Source organism: Lepidochelys kempii, chromosome 7 (genome assembly GCF_965140265.1).
Source record: "Lepidochelys kempii isolate rLepKem1 chromosome 7, rLepKem1.hap2, whole genome shotgun sequence".
Lineage (NCBI taxonomy): Eukaryota > Metazoa > Chordata > Testudines > Cheloniidae > Lepidochelys > Lepidochelys kempii.
This window is the reverse complement of record NC_133262.1, coordinates 37,448,896-37,463,519: the sequence shown is the minus strand read 5'-3', so window position 1 is coordinate 37,463,519 and position 14,624 is coordinate 37,448,896. Positions and strand designations below refer to the sequence as shown.

Here is a 14,624-nt window from a genome sequence, read left to right as displayed (position 1 = left end):
CTGTACCACTTCACTAACTTCTCTGGTAGCATCTCATGTGTTGAACGGGATGATTGCCAGAAACCTACTGCTTGAGAGAGCCCTTAGAGCAGCTGAGCAATTGCTCAATGCTGTCCTCTGGATCCTCTGAAAATGGAGCTCTTCAAACAGGGGCTGCAGCTTTTCAACACCATCTTGTGCTAAGTGACAGTAAAGGCAACATGAACACTTGAAGTTTTTAAAAAACATTTTATCCACTTCCACAAAAACCTACCACCAAGACCCAGTGCGATGCCCTATGCTATGCTCTGGGGTAAAACTGCATTGAGTAGGGTCAGCAAAGCCTATAAGGACTTCAGATATTTTCAGAGTAGTGTTTGTTACACTATAACGTGGTTTATGTAACGGGCTTCCGTGTGTTTTAGCAACATGACTCAACTACTTTATGAAAATTGCTGTATGCAATGATTTTTATCCCCATACACATGGAATTACAGTATGCTAAGGTAAAATGAGAGCAAATAAGAGGTAGCTGGAAAAGATGGTTTTTCAGAAGAAATTTGAAAATGGGTCATGAGAAGAATACCAGCTGCCGAAAAGGGTTGTTTCCACTTAGCAACTGAAAGCTTATTTAGTTTTAATGTGGAAAAACAGATATAGTATGTAATTATAGAACATAATTTTAGGCTGACTGTTGCATTAATGTCTTGCCTAATTGGGTTAATTTGACTGACTGTAGGCTCATGACCAAGATTTGACTCAACCAGTTTGTTTAGCAAGCTTATTTAATTTAATTCCCCCTCTTTTCTCTGTAAAGAACATTGATGGGAAAGTCATGGTAATTGTTTGTAGAAGAGGGTTAATGAATGGGAGACATGAGCACCATAAGTACTTGTGTTATAATACTATGGCCCTTTCACTTCATTTAAAGACAGTCACAGTGCTTTCAGGCCTTTGCCAGTTTTTTCTCTTAAGAGTTCAATTTCAGTAGGCTTATGCAAAAAATCTAGTATTAACATCCCACTGAGGATAGCCATGAGATGGTGTGCTAAGACACAATTTAGGAGTCTTTGAAAAGCTGCAGACCTTCTGGAGGAATGAACCTCCTAAGTAGGTTTGTGCAACCATTGCACATTGTTTGATCCTTATGCCATATGAAGGATATAGCTACATGCAGCTCTTAAGCTGTGGTTATCAACCCCTTCCATGCTGGGATCCATCTTCCACTTAGCAATATGGGAAGGGCAGGGTGGTTGTGACCCTCCCCCAGTAGCTGTTTGACTCCTGGGGAGTGGGTCATAAAAATGTCAATTGCTATTCAGTTACTTTCTGGCCTACATTAATGTTTAAATATGCTTGAGCAGATAACTAAGAAAGGTATGATGCTGTCAGCTTTTGCTCTTTACCTTTTTCTTTAGGTTTGCAGATAAGAGCTGCTGACTGCTTTGTGAGCAAGTCTCCTTTCCTACACAAGACAGATGCCAATAATGTTTCCCCAGGGCTCCTGGCCTGGAGCCTCCTTAGCTAGCAAGAATCAGTCTCGGGATACTGCTTAGAAATAGGCCCTTTAAGAGGGCATGCTGAGTAGAGAGGTCCTGTAGGACCCATATTTATGAACCAGCAACATTGGCTCAACTAAAGTACCTGAACCCGAGCCAAGGAAACATGAGAAGGGTCCTAGAAGAGCCAGCTTCTTCTCCCCAGTGGTAAGAAGCCATTAATGGGGCTTGGAGTTTAGTAAATCAGCAGGCAGCTTACTGTAGCCTTGTCAGTCCCAGTCTCCAAATCCTAGTATCTTGGGAAGAGAGAAGAGTGACCAGAAGGATTTGCCAAAATAATTTTACTGTTACAATTATTCCAGATTGTATCTGGAAAGATCCTGCAATCCTGTAGCCTTCATACTCCTACACTTAGGATTCAAAACCTTCAGCAAATTCACCTACCTCCCCAGGTGTATTTCTGATCATTCACAGTAGTTCTGAGCCTATCCCACAATCCTTATTCGTGTGAGTAGTTCCACTGAAGCAAATGGAACTGTTGACAAAAGTGTTCCAAAACTGGGCGCTCTGATTGCTCTCCCCTGGTCTAGGGCAGTGGTTTCCAAACTTTTTTTCTGGCAACCCAGTTGAAGAAAATTGTTGATGCCCGCTACCCAACGGAGCTGGGGATGAGGAGCTTGGGGGTGAGGGCTGTGGGGTGGGGCTGGGAATGAGGGGTTCAGGGTGTGGGAGGGGCTCTGGGCTGGGGCAGGGGGTTGGGGTGCAGGAGGGGGTCTGGGCTGGGGATGCAGGCTCTGGGGTGGGGCTGGGAATGAGGGGTTTGGGGTGGAGGAGGGGGCTCTGGGTTTGGTGGCAGTTCAGGGCTGGGCTGCAGGAGGGGGTCAGGGCTCTGGGCTGGGGTGCAGGTTCTGGGCTGGGGCCGGTCATGAGGGGTTTTGGGTGCAGGAAGGGGCTCCGGGTTTGGGGGGGTGCTTAGGGCTGGGGCAGGGGATTGGGGTGTGGGGTCGGGGCGCAGGCTTACCTTGGGCGGCTCCTGATCAGCAGCGCAGCGGGGGTTCAGAGGCATGCTTCCTGCCTGTCCTGGCACTGTGGACCACGCTGCGCCCCGGAAGCCGGCAGCAGCAGGTCTGGTTCCTGGCTCTGCACGGCTCTCTCCTGAATGCGCTGCTCCCCCCACCCCTCCAGCCAATGGGAGTGTGGAGCTGGTGCTTGGTGCAGGGGCAGCACATGGAGTCCAGTGGCGTGCCCCCTGCTCCCCCTGCCTAGGAGCCAGACCTGCTGCTGGCCACTTCTGGGGTACAGCATGGTGTCAGAACAGGTAGAAATTGGCCTGCCTTAGCCGGGTAGCACTGCTGCTGGGACTTTTAACGGCCTGGCTGGGGGTGCTGACCAGAGCTGCTGCGACCCAGTGCCTTACATTCTGTGACCCGGTACTGCCTCACGACCCGCATTTTGAAAACCACTGGTCTAGGGCACTTTCTGGTTATGTCTTGGCTCACAAAAGCCTGCAAATAGTCTGGTCCTAGCCTTGTGTTCTATAGTTATTGTACTGCATGCATGGTGAATGACTTTCATTAAGATATCTGCTGACTTCTTAATTGACCAACACTAATGTAATTTTATCTAATCATTCTACCTCGTGGCTGTATCTCACATGACAAAGTATAAGATTAAAAGTCAGGCCTGTCCCATTTTTTGTTGAACAAAAAATTACTGTAACATTTTCCTTTCTGAAATGCAGATTCAGGAGACAAATGACATTCTGAGAGACCCTACCATCTTGCACACTTACTATTTGTCCTCCTACACTGCTCAGATTCTTTTGCCTGTTCCTGTGTGTAGAATGCCTTAAACTCTATATCCCTCCTTAACTCAGTTGGACTTTAAAGTCCATGACAACTTAAAATTGTTCTCGTATTTTTTGCTTCCCTCTTTCTAGAGACTTTGCTTTACAAATTTGTTTAGCATACTTCTGGGTCTCCACTAAGAAGCTTTATCTTTGACCTTTTCTCACCTTCATTACTATATCAAAAGATGAGAGCTAGAAGTCCACAATAGGATTACTGCACCATGGTTGGTTTGTTCCTGTTCTGCTTGCCAGCTGGGTACTGGTGTGACGTCCTTCATCTGCATTAACACTTTCCTCCCATCCGTTAGCAGTATGACCATATTAATCTTATCCTGACTGCTCCACTTCTGTTTGATATCATTAGTCTTATGACCAGTTTTGCCACCCCAAGCAGTCGTTGCCGAATAGCCGCCGTGCCCGGAAGACCGCCCAAAAGCCACCGCGGTGGGAGGAGCTGCTGCCAAATTGCTGCTTCAGGACACAGACTGCTGCCCCATGCTCAATGCCACCCCAAGCACCTACTTAGAAAGCTGGTGCCTGGAGCCGGCCCTGCTTATGACCTGAGCTATTGTACATTTTTCAATCTAAACCCCACAAATAACCTTTTAGTGTCACTCCAGCTTTTTCCTTTTGGCTCTGCCATAACCTCTGCCTGGGAATGCTGTGGAGTGCTTTGCAGTATGGCTGCAGGCCATAGTGTAGAGTCTTTAGTAGTACTCGCTATTAACTGGTTCTTGACCGCTGACCAACTATCCGCACTTACCTCCTACGCCCTCCTTGAAATGGTCAATTTTCTTTCCTGTCTCCAGGCTCTTCAAATTCTGACTAGTTGTGCTGCTCAGTCAACTTTACTATTGCTATCACCACTTGTTGCCTTTGCTCTTCACGTTTCTACCCAATCCCTTATCATTCCCTCATCTATTACTCTGTTATCAAACCTCGCCATCTTTCCTCGATTCCCCTACTCCAAACCACCACTCCTCTTTCTCATCTCACTATCCCCTTCTCTGCTTACCATTTTGTTAATCTCCATCATGCTTGAACAGTCTCCTCCCAATTGCTATCCCCCACTTGTCAAGACTGCTTAATTCAATGTCCAAGCCTTTCAGGAAAACTCTTACAGAGAAGATAGAGGTATTTTTAAGAGTATGAAGGATTTGGTGAAAATGAATCCGTCCCTATTTATGCTTTTCTGTATTAAGAGAATGGGTCACTAATTCAAGGGCAAATTTAAAAAAGGAAAAAATTCTTTGCACAGCATGTAGACAACTCATGGAATTCAGGTTGTAGAGTCAAAGATGAGGACATTATTCTAAAAATGAGACTATAATTTTATGCCCAGTATTTTGTGGATATGCCAAGCTAAGATGGGGTAATGAAACAGTATATGTAAAGCATCAAGAGATTCTCCTACATCTTTGTGCACTATAAGAGGTTTGCCTATTTTTGGAGAATCCAGCAAAGGGCACTACTGGAGCAGGGACCCCAGTTTTAATGGACCATTGTTATGATCTGGTATGGCAAATCTTCTGAGAGTCAGGAAGAACTGGTAGAAGGGTTTTACAGTGAATTGTGATTTACAAAAGGAGACCAAGAATTGCTTACTCTAAAATGGATTTTTGTAAGTAAGCTAATTGGGAAGTGAATGCATTTTCTATGGAAACACTTGACTGTTGCAGAGATTGAAGTGTTGAAGAGGACAGCTATGGCCAGCTGCAAGGGACTGAGTTCTACAACATCGGTTGTTTGATCCTCCCACAATGCCTGTAGCTGTACCAACGGTTTGTGGGATATTCTGGGTAAGTACTGCTCCAGATGTTACTGAAGCTGTTGAGAGAACTCATGAGGGTGTAGAGAGACCGTGTCTATTTTGTAGCTACAAACGTATTGCTGGAAGAACTCTGCAACGCCTGTCCCTTTGCTCTTGAGTCTAATGCATGAAACTGCACAAATTGAATTGTTGAAAAGTAAGAGTCTTAATTGGTTAATTTATAAATGACTTGGTTAATGCTTAATCTCCTGTGACCGAATATAAAATTCTGTCTAGATTCTGTGTTTAGCCCTTAGCCTCTTTTGTGGGTTAATGAATGTAGGTTACAATGATAAAGGTGCACGTACCCCTGCTGTGTAACTAAAGGCTGGAGGTCATTGTGCAAACACACTGGTAGATATGGTCCCCATTCCTAAGAGCTTACAGTCTAATTTAAATCAAGATGCAACAAGTTAGTATGACAAACAGGAGGAAGAATGACAAAAGTAACAGAGAAGATAGTGATTCCATGGATTAACTGTGGCACAATGTGATGGTTCCTCATTTTACTGATGGGGAAACGAGGCATGCCCAAAGTGATACAACAAATGAATAGCTGAGTTGGGAATAGAACGTATGTTTCCCAATTCTCAGACAAGTGGCTTATCCAGTGGACCACATTACTTACTTTTTACTATTTACCTAAATTAAAGGAAGGGTAGTACATTTGGAAGCCCTGTCTCTCTGCTGGGATTTTACCTAGATGACTGTTTGTTAAACTGTGACATCAGCCAGTTTTGAGGAACTGCCAAACTCTTACCAGGTGGCACAAGGACATCCAGGTAAAGGAGCCTGGAGAGTTGACTTTTCATGGATCACTTTCACATGGATTGCTCCATTTTTGTGCAGTTCTGTTTGGTAATGAGTAATGAGTTCTGCTTTGGCTGGCTCCTACATTAGAAATAATGCAGAATGAAAAATTCCATCACCACCCAGACATGCATTCTCCAAAGTCACCATTTTCTTTCCAAATTTGTTTGTAGAGGAATCCTCCCTTGCAACTGTTTCCTTCTCCATATGTTTTGTTCAGAATGCCTGTAAATGCACCATTCTCCTTTCCCCAGAAAAGGCTCTCTCCAGTTCTTAGAAGTGCTATAACTATTCTTCTTTCTTACATAACTCCTATATGTTTTCAAAATGCTGTAGGCAAGCCATACAACACCTTTAACATGGGGATCATAACTAGCCTGCCTTTTTTGTATTGTGAAATGGGAAGGGAGTCCTGGAAAATGTTGAGAACCATTGCCCTATTACAGTGGGAGAGGCTCACTTTCTAGCATCATAGAAAGAGAATATTATAGTTCTAGCATGCCCGAGAGCATCCCCCACCTGCCTTCCCCCCCAAAAAAGGATATTGATGATGGGGGGAGAGAGAGTGTCTTCATTTGAGGGACAATGATGATGATGGGCAATAGCTATACTGTGGTCAGGGCATCATGTTTGTTTCTTGCTGGGTAATTTTCTGCTTGGGGCAGGTGTATGGTATTACATCTTGATTTTAGTAAGGATTTTGACATAGACCCACGTGATATTTGCATAAGCAAACTAGGGAAGTGTGGTCTAGATGAAATTGCTATAAGGTGGGTGCACAACTGGCTGAAAGACTGTACTAAAAAAGTAGTTACCAGTGGTTTGCTGTCAAACAGAGAGGACATATCTATTCGGGTCCCACATGGGTCAGTCCTGCTACTAGTCAATATTTTAATTAATGACTTGGAGTGGAGAGTATGCTTATAAAATTTGCAGGTGATACCCAGCTGGAATGGGTTGCAAGCATTTTGGAGGACAGGATTAGAATTCAAAACGACTTTGATAAATTGGAGAATTGGTCTGAATTCCCCAAGATGAAACTGAATAAAGACAAGTTCCAGGTACTTCACTTAGGAAGGAAAAATCAAATGCATTAACTACAAAATGGGGAATAGCTGGCTAGGTGGTATTACTTCTGAAAAGGATCTGGGAGTTACAGTGAATCACAAATTGAATGAGTCAACAATATGCAGCTGCAAAAAAAGGCTAATACCATTTTGGAGTGCATTAACAGGAGTGTCCTTTATAAGATGCAGGAGGAAATTATCCTGTTCTACTCATCACTGGTAAGGCCTCAGATGGAGTTACTGTGTCCAGTTGTGGGCATCGCAGTTTAGGAAAGATGTGGACAAATTGGAGACTGTCCAAAGGAGAGGGGGTTGGAAAAAAATATTTAGAAAAATCTGACCCCTGAGGAAAGATTTTTTTTTAAAAAAAAGGGGGGGAGGTGGTGGACATGTTTTGTTTTGAGAAGAGAAGGCTGAGGGGAGCAATTGTCAACTATGTTAAGGGCTGCTATAAAGAGGATGGTGGTCAAATGTTCTCCATAACCACTGAAGGTGGGTCAAGAAGTAAGGGGCTTAATCTGCAACAAGGGAAATCTAGGTTAAATATTAGGAAAACCTTTCTGACTATAAGGGTAGTTAAAGTCTGGAATAGACTCCATTGGGTAGTTGTGGAATCTCCATCACTGGAAGCTTTTAAAAACAGGTGGACAAATACCTGTCAGGGTGGTCTAGGTTTACTTGGTCCTGCCATAGTGTAAGGGGTTGACTTGATGACTTCTTCTATGGCTCTCTCAAGCCATACACTTCTTTGATTCTATTATGTGTTAGTTCTAATTTTAGATATGAAGCAAAAATAAGTTCTCTAGTCCCTGTTAGAGTTCTGGGTTATCATGAGTTGGTTCCTGGGTTGCCAAATGTTTTATATAAAACTCAGCAAACATGTCAAAATAACTGAAAACTCTTTTCTGGCCTGGTATTTCCAGATGTACGGAGCACCCATAGCTCATGCAGCGAAGTCAGTGGGAGCCACTGGTGCTCAGCATGTCTGAATATTGGGTAATACTTTTCAGAATATTGTGTGATTTGGACTTATGGGGGCTTGTTTATTGGATGAGTTAACTGGTGGATTCTGTGTTCCATGTAAATGTAGACAACCATTATTTCTGACTTTTTTTAGCCTGTATTCTGCTTTCTTTTGACTCTGGATTTCCTGGAGTTTTCTTACGAATCATGTATGGTAAAATGTGAATATTCAGGGTCTAGTGGGGGAGAGGACATTAGCACTTATGCATGTTCTTTGGGTTTTTTTATTGGAAGCAGGGATGTATCTTGACATTCCTGGCCCAATACTAAGGTGGGAGAAATTCAAGGGCACTAAACCTACCCTTACACTCCAGTCATCAGTAGGCCTGCCCATACTGGTGCAGCAAAAAGCTTAAGGAAAATACACTCAATTTATGTAGAACTCTATGGAAATTATCAATGAACTATGCATAAATTGTACACTTTAGATACACTGGAACCCAACCACCCCCATTTTCACATCCTACACCAATCTTAGTCCACTGCCTCCTTCCAGTCCTTTGAGTCCCCATTTCATCCCACGTCTTCAGTTCTCCTTCCACATATGACTCCTTTCTCAGCCTCTCTGTACCTGTCCAGTCAGTACCTTTTATGGCAGTCAGACTGTTCTCCTGGGGTGGTGCAGCTGCTTCCCCCTGCCAGCAATTCACCACTCCCTGCCCTGGCCTCCTTTCTGCAGCTCCCTCTGTGTCTCCCACTGAAAGAGGGAGTTACAGGGAGGGAGGTCACTGATTTGGCTGGCAGAAGCAGGGGAGGGTGGGAGGGATTCTCATTTACTGGCCACTTCTTCACCCTTGTTGTTGGCCAAAAGCCAGTAATTTAGGCAGGTGCCGAGCAGGGTTCCGTGTCCTGGCTGTATGTAGTTCCATGGCATGCCCGAGTACCACTGTTCTTATCTTATGTGGTTTTAGAGTAGCAGACGTGTTAGTCTGTATTCGCAAAAAGAAAAGGAGTACTTGTGGCACCTTAGAGACTAACCAATTTATTAGAGCATAAGCTTTTGTGAGCTACAGCTCACTTCATCGCATGCTCACGAAAGCTTATGCTCAAATAAATTGGTTAGTCTCTAAGGTGCCACAAGTACTCCTTTTCTTTTTATGTGGTTTTATCACTAGGGGGCACCATAGTCCTGTACACTGGGCCAGTACATTATGCTTCTGCTCTGCAGAGGATGGGAGTTGGTGATGGGGCAGAATACATATCCGGCCTCACAGGGAGCACTGAATCTATAAGACGAAGGAATTCAGAGCCCCCCCACATCTCCTGTGGTGGGAATCGCCCATCCTCCTCCATGGCAGGGAGGAAGAGAAACTCTTCTGGAGCAGGGACCATGCTGTGCTGTGTGTTTGTACTAGGGTTGCCAACTTTTTAATCGCACACAACTGAACACCCTAGCTCCGTCCCTTCCCTGAGGCCCCACCCTTCGCTCGCTACATTCCCCTCCCTCAGTGGCTCACTATCCCCCACTCTCACTCACTTTCACTGGGCTGGGGCCTGGGGTTGAGGGCTCTAACTGGGGGTGCAGGCTCTGGGGTGGGGCCAGAAATGCGGTGGGGCCTGAAATACGGGAGAGGGCTCTGGCTGGGGCTGTAGGCTCTGGGGTGGGGCTGGGGATGAGGGGTTGGGGTACAGGAGGGGGCTCCAGGCTGGGGGGTGGGACTGAGGGATTCATAGTGTGGGAGGGGGCTGTGGGTTGAGGCGGGGGGGTTAGGTGCAAGAGGGGGTGTGGGCTCTGGGGTGGGGCCAGGGATGAGGGGTTCAGGGTATTGGAGGGGGTTCTAGACTGGGACAGGGGCTTGGGGTTTGTGTGTGGGGGGGTGAGCGATCCTGCTGGAGGTGCAGGCTCTGGGCTAGAGACAGGGATGAGGAGTTTAGGGTGCAGAACAGGGCTCCAGGTTTGCAGGGCTCAGGGCTGGAGCAGGGGGTTGGGGCGCGGGGTTGGGGCATGGACTTACCTCGGGTGGCTCCTGGTCAGCAGCACAGAGGGGCTAAGGCAGGCTCCCTACCTGTCCTCACACCGTGCTGCACCCTGGAAGTGGCCAGCATGTCCGACTCTTAGGCAGGAGGGCCAGGAGGCTCCATGTGCTACTTGTTCCTGGCCAATGGGAGTGCTCAGGGAGGGGGCAGCACACAGAGCCCCATGGCCTCCCCGCCTAGGAGTCAGACCTGCTGGCTGCTTCTGGGGCGCAGCATACTGCCAGGACAGGTAGGGACTAGCCTGCCTTAGATCCGCAGCACCGCTGACTGGATTTTTAACAGCCCGGTTGGCAGTGCTGACCGGAGCTGCCAGGGTCCCTTTTCGACCGGCCAGTCCGTTCGAAAACCGGACACCTGGCAACCGTAGTTGGTACAGTGCCCAGCCTGAGGGGATCTCAGTCCTGATTGCAGTGTTGCTGGCACTCATGAATTTATTGCAGTGAATGTGATGTTGGCCCCTCTTGGCAGTCTCATAATTGTGTTTTTAAAAAAAAACAAAAAACAGAAACTCCTGCTGTTGCATGATTTTTGGGAAGCAAAGGAAGAGACTCCCACACACAATGCTCCTGGAGGCAGGGGCACAAAAGTGCAATCCAAAGTCACTTGTTCTAGCCTCAAATCTTCTGCAGAGTGCTGTTTTAATATTTCTGTGCCCTTCACAACCATCTATAAGCTCTGGTCCAGTCCCTGCGGGTGACCCAAACGTACCATTTCCCTCTGCTGTTAGTAGTAGTAGACCACAGTCCTATCCTAGAGCCAAGAATAGAAACCAAATATTTTGATACCCAGTGTTTTACTGATGTCTTGCAAATATTTGCATGAGCCACTGGCAATGTGTGTTGTCTTCATGTGTGGGCTGGTACACTGAGAATAACAGCATTTTTCTCTCCCAACACATCCTGTACCCCTCTCATTGACTTCTATAGCTGAAATGGAAGAGGTCTGTGTTGTGGATGTAAAGGCTGTGAGTTTAAACTTGCTGATGACCCATATAGGATTGGGAAATATACAGTTGTGTGTGTGTGTGCATGCATTCTAGTGAAAGGACCCTGGAGTAATTGTTAGAATTATTTTGTATTGCAAAACATTTTATTTATCAATTTGGAGCCTGCATAACTAGAATTTGTTTTACTGTTACATTTTTATTATTCATATTTGTTAATAGGACTTGTTCCTTTAAGCATCTGGCTTTGTAGACTGAGCCTTGGTTTACACTACGAGTTTAGGTTGGATTTAGCAGCGTTAGTTCGGTTTACCCTGCACCCATCCACACACGAAGCCATTTTTCCCGACTTTAAGGGCTCTTAAAACCAGTTTCTGTACTCCGCCCCGACGAGTGGATTAGCACTGAAATTGACCTTGCTGAGCCCAATTTGGGGTATTGTGGATGCAATTAGACAGTATTGGCCTCCAGGAGCTATCCCAGAGTGCTCCATTGTGACCGCTCTGGACAGCACTCTCAACTCAGATGCACTGGCCAGGTAGACAGTAAAAGCCCCGCGAACTTTTGAATTTCATTTCCTGTTTGGCCAGCATGACGAGCTGATCAGCACAGGTGACCATGCAGAGTTCTTCAGCACATGGAGTCTCAGAATTGCAAAAGAGCTCCAGCATGGACCGAACAGGAGGTACTGGATCTGGTCGCTGTATGGGAAGACGAATCCATGCTATCAGAACTCTGTTCGAAAAGACGAAATGCCAAAATATTTGAAAAAATCTCCAAGGGCATGAAGGACAGAGGCTATAACAGGGACCCGCAGCAGTGCCGTGTGAAACTTAAGGAGCTCAGGCAAGCCTACCAGAGAGGCAAATGGCTGCTCCGGGTCAGAGCCCCAGACATGCTGCTTCTATGATGAGCTGCATGCCATTCTAGGGGGTGCCCCTACAACTACCCAAGTCCTGTGCGTGGACTCCGTCAATGGACTCTCATGCAACAGGGATGCGGATTTTGGGGACGAGGAGGAGGTTGAAGCACAGCAAGCAAGCGGAGAAATTGTTTTCCCCGACAGCCAGGAACTGTTTTTCACCCTGGATCTAGTACCCTCCCAACCCACGGAAGGCAGGCTCCTGGACCTAGAAGGTAGAGAAGGGACCTCCGGTGAGTGTACCTTTGTAAATGTATTACACGGTTTAAAAGCAAGCATGTTTAAAGATTAATTTGCCCTGAAGACTTGGGATGCATTCGCGGCCAGTACAGTTACTGGAAAAGTCTGTTAATGTGTATGGGGATGGAGCGGAAATCCTCCAGGGACATCAGTGAAGCTCTCCTGGATGTACTCCCAAAGCCTTTGCAAAAGGTTTCTGAGGAGGGCAGCCTTATTCTGTCCTCCATGTTAGGACACTTTACCATGGCAAGCCAGCAGCACATAGTCTGGAGTCATTGCATAACAAAGCATGGCAACATATGGTCCCAGTGTTTGCTGGCATTCAAGCAACATCCGTTCTTTATCTCTTTGTGTTATCCTCAGAAGAGTGATATCATTTATGGTCACCTGGTTGAAATAGGGGAATTTTATTAAGGGGACATTCAGAGGTGTCTGTTCCTGCTGTGCTGTTTGTCTGAGGCTGAACAGAAATCATCCCCGCTGTTAGCCATGCGGTGGGGGGAAGGGGGAAGCGATCATCCCAGAGAATTTGGTGTGTGGGGGGGGAGAGGGTGATGGTTAGTTGGGTTTGTGCTGCACGTTAACCCGAAAACCGCAGCCCCTCCTTTTAAATGGCCAACCCATTTTAAAAGGCCAACCCAACGGGTGCTTGGTATGTGAAATGAGGGCACTGCTGTTTGAAACCATTCCCACATGTTAGGAAGGTTAAAGAAACCAAAAGACTATAGCTTACCATGTCCACCTGCAAGCCAAATTCTGTTGCCTGCCGGCCCTGCGTGTGTGATCTCTCACACCATACTGGCAGGCCCTCGATATAAGAGGCAAAATGCGACCTTGTAAAGAAAGCACACATGCTATGTAATGTTAACAGCTTGGTTCACCATGAAAGAGTCTACCCATTGTTCTCGAAAATGTCTCCTTTTAAAGACTAATCTCCCTTTTTTCCCCTCCTACAGCTGCAAATGTTTCATCTCTCCATGTATCATCTCCATCCCAGAGGCTATCAAAGATTAGAAGCCGAAAAAAACGCACTCATGATGAAATGTTCTCTGAGCTCATGCAGTCCTCCCACACTGAAAGAGCCCAGCACAATGTGTGGAGGGAGACCATGTCAGAGTCCAGGAAAGCATAAAATAAGCACGAGGAGAGGAGGCAGGATGCAATGCTGGGGCTACTGGAGGATCAAACTGATATGCTCCAGCATATGGTTGAGGTGCCGGAAAGGCAGCAGGAGCACAGATGGCCGCTGCAGCCCCTGTGTAACCAACCGCCCTCCTCCCCAAGTTCCATAGCCTCCTTACCCAGATGCCCAAGAATGCAGTGGGGGGGGCCCTCTGGGCACCCGACTACTCCACGCCAGAGGACTGCCCAAGCAACAGAAAGCTGGCATTCAATAAGTTTTGAAGTGCAGTGTGGCCTTGTCCTTCCATCCTTCCCTCCTCCACCACCCCACCCGGTGCTTCCCTCCTCCTCCCACCCCTCCCGGGTTACCTTGGCAGTTATCCCCCAATTTGTGTGATGAATTAATAAAGAATGCATGAATTTGAAACAACAATGACTTTATTGCCTCTGCAAGTGGTGATCAAAGGTGGGAGGGGAGGGTGGTTGGCTTACAGGGAAGTACAGTGAACCAAGGAGGCGGATTTTCATCAAGGAGAAACAAACAGAACTTTCACACTGTAGCCTGGTCAGTCATGAAACTGTTTTTCAAAGCTTCTCTGATGTGCAGCGTGCCCTGCTGTGCTCTTCTAACCACCCTGGTGTCTGGCAGCATGTAATCAGCAGTCAGGCGATTTGCCTCACATCCCACCCCACTATAAACATCTCCCCCTTACTCTCACAGATATTGTGGAGCACACAGCAAGTAGTAATAACGATGAGAATATTGGTTTTGCTGAGATCTGAGTCAGTAAACTGCGCCAGCGTGCTTTTAAACGTCCAAATGCACATTCTACCACCATTCTGCACTTGCTCAGCCTATAGTTGAACAGCTCCTGACTACTGTCCAGGGTGCCTATGTATGGCTTCATGAGCCATGGCATTAAGGGGTAGGCTGGGTCCTCAAGGATAACTATAGGCATTTCAACATCCCCAACGATTATTTTCTGGTCTGGAAAGTAAGTCCCTTGCTGCAGCCATTCCCACAGACCAGAGTTCCTAAAGATGCGAGCGTCATGTACCTTTCCCAGCCATCCCACGTTGATGTTGGTGAAATGTCCCTTGTGATCCACCAGTGCTTGCAGCACCATTGAAAAGTACCCCTTTCAGTTTATGTACTGGCTGCCTTGGTGGTCCGGTCCCAAGATAGGGATATGCGTTCCGTCTATCGCCCCACCACTGTTAGGGAATTCCATTGCAGCAAAGCTATCCACTATGATCTGCACATTTCCCAGTCACTACCCTTGATAGCAGCAGGTCAGTGATCGTGTTGGCTACTTGCATCACAGCAGCCCCCACAGCAGATTTGCCCACTCCAAATTGATTCCCAACTGACCGGTAGCTGTC

The 14,624-nt window shown here is 46.6% G+C and overlaps 1 long non-coding RNA gene across 1 annotated transcript; it reads left to right on the top strand.

Annotated features, from left to right (window-relative positions):
- The first annotated feature begins 2,500 nt into the window (after positions 1-2,500).
- LOC140914445 (uncharacterized) lies at positions 2,501-13,956 on the top strand. Its single transcript, XR_012159866.1, has 3 exons — positions 2,501-8,010; positions 11,548-12,112; positions 13,076-13,956. It is a non-coding gene; the product is annotated as an uncharacterized lncRNA (long non-coding RNA).
- The last annotated feature ends 668 nt before the right edge of the window (positions 13,957-14,624 follow it).